The sequence below is a fragment of the Rhinopithecus roxellana genome, chromosome 8 (genome assembly GCF_007565055.1).
Source record: "Rhinopithecus roxellana isolate Shanxi Qingling chromosome 8, ASM756505v1, whole genome shotgun sequence".
In the NCBI taxonomy this organism is placed as follows: Eukaryota; Metazoa; Chordata; class Mammalia; order Primates; family Cercopithecidae; genus Rhinopithecus; species Rhinopithecus roxellana.
Genome location: NC_044556.1, coordinates 49615699 through 49616325, shown reverse-complemented (window position 1 = coordinate 49616325; position 627 = coordinate 49615699). Strand labels below are relative to the sequence as shown.

Here is a 627-nt window from a genome sequence, read left to right as displayed (position 1 = left end):
ATACTTACAGAGCAGGAAAAGCACCTTGACTTACGATAGGTGGTTTTTCTTAGAGCGAGGTTTAATTCATTGCACTTTGGACATGCTGATCCTTGCCGTTTCCCCGAATGCGGGAAACTTCGTTCGCATATACTGATGGTAGTGGGGGACTGCGTTCGCGTTTTTCCCCTGACGTTATTGTGATTTCAACAATAGATAAACGTTAGCGTTTTTTGTGTTGTCTGCAACATTTTACTTCACGGTTATGTTAGCTGATTCTTTTCGCGTGACTTGGGCTTCATTTTATGATTTCATATTCGCGCCAAACACGGCTACTACTCACTTTCTTAGAAGATGAGTTTTCGTCATTGTTTGGGAGGTTTCCCAGGTTAGATGCTGCGGTACATTATAGCCGGATTTCAGGTATCTAGGCCGGGCAGTTTTCTAGTTTGTTCTGCGGTCCCAGGGCTTCTAATATTTCTTAAAAACTTTACTGTTTTCTCGCCGGGCGCGGTGGCTCACGCCTGTAATACCAGCACGTTGGGAAACCGAGGTGGGCGGATTCACGAGGTCAGGAGATCGAGACTATCCTGGCTAAAATACAAAAAATTAACCGCTTGTGGTGGCGGGCGCCTGTAGTCCCAGCTA

The 627-nt window shown here is 45.9% G+C and overlaps 1 non-coding gene across 1 annotated transcript; it reads left to right on the top strand.

Moving 5' to 3' along the window:
* On the top strand, nucleotides 1–170 carry LOC115899305. The gene has a single exon (XR_004059055.1). It is a non-coding gene; the product is annotated as a U1 spliceosomal RNA (small nuclear RNA).
* The last annotated feature ends 457 nt before the right edge of the window (nucleotides 171–627 follow it).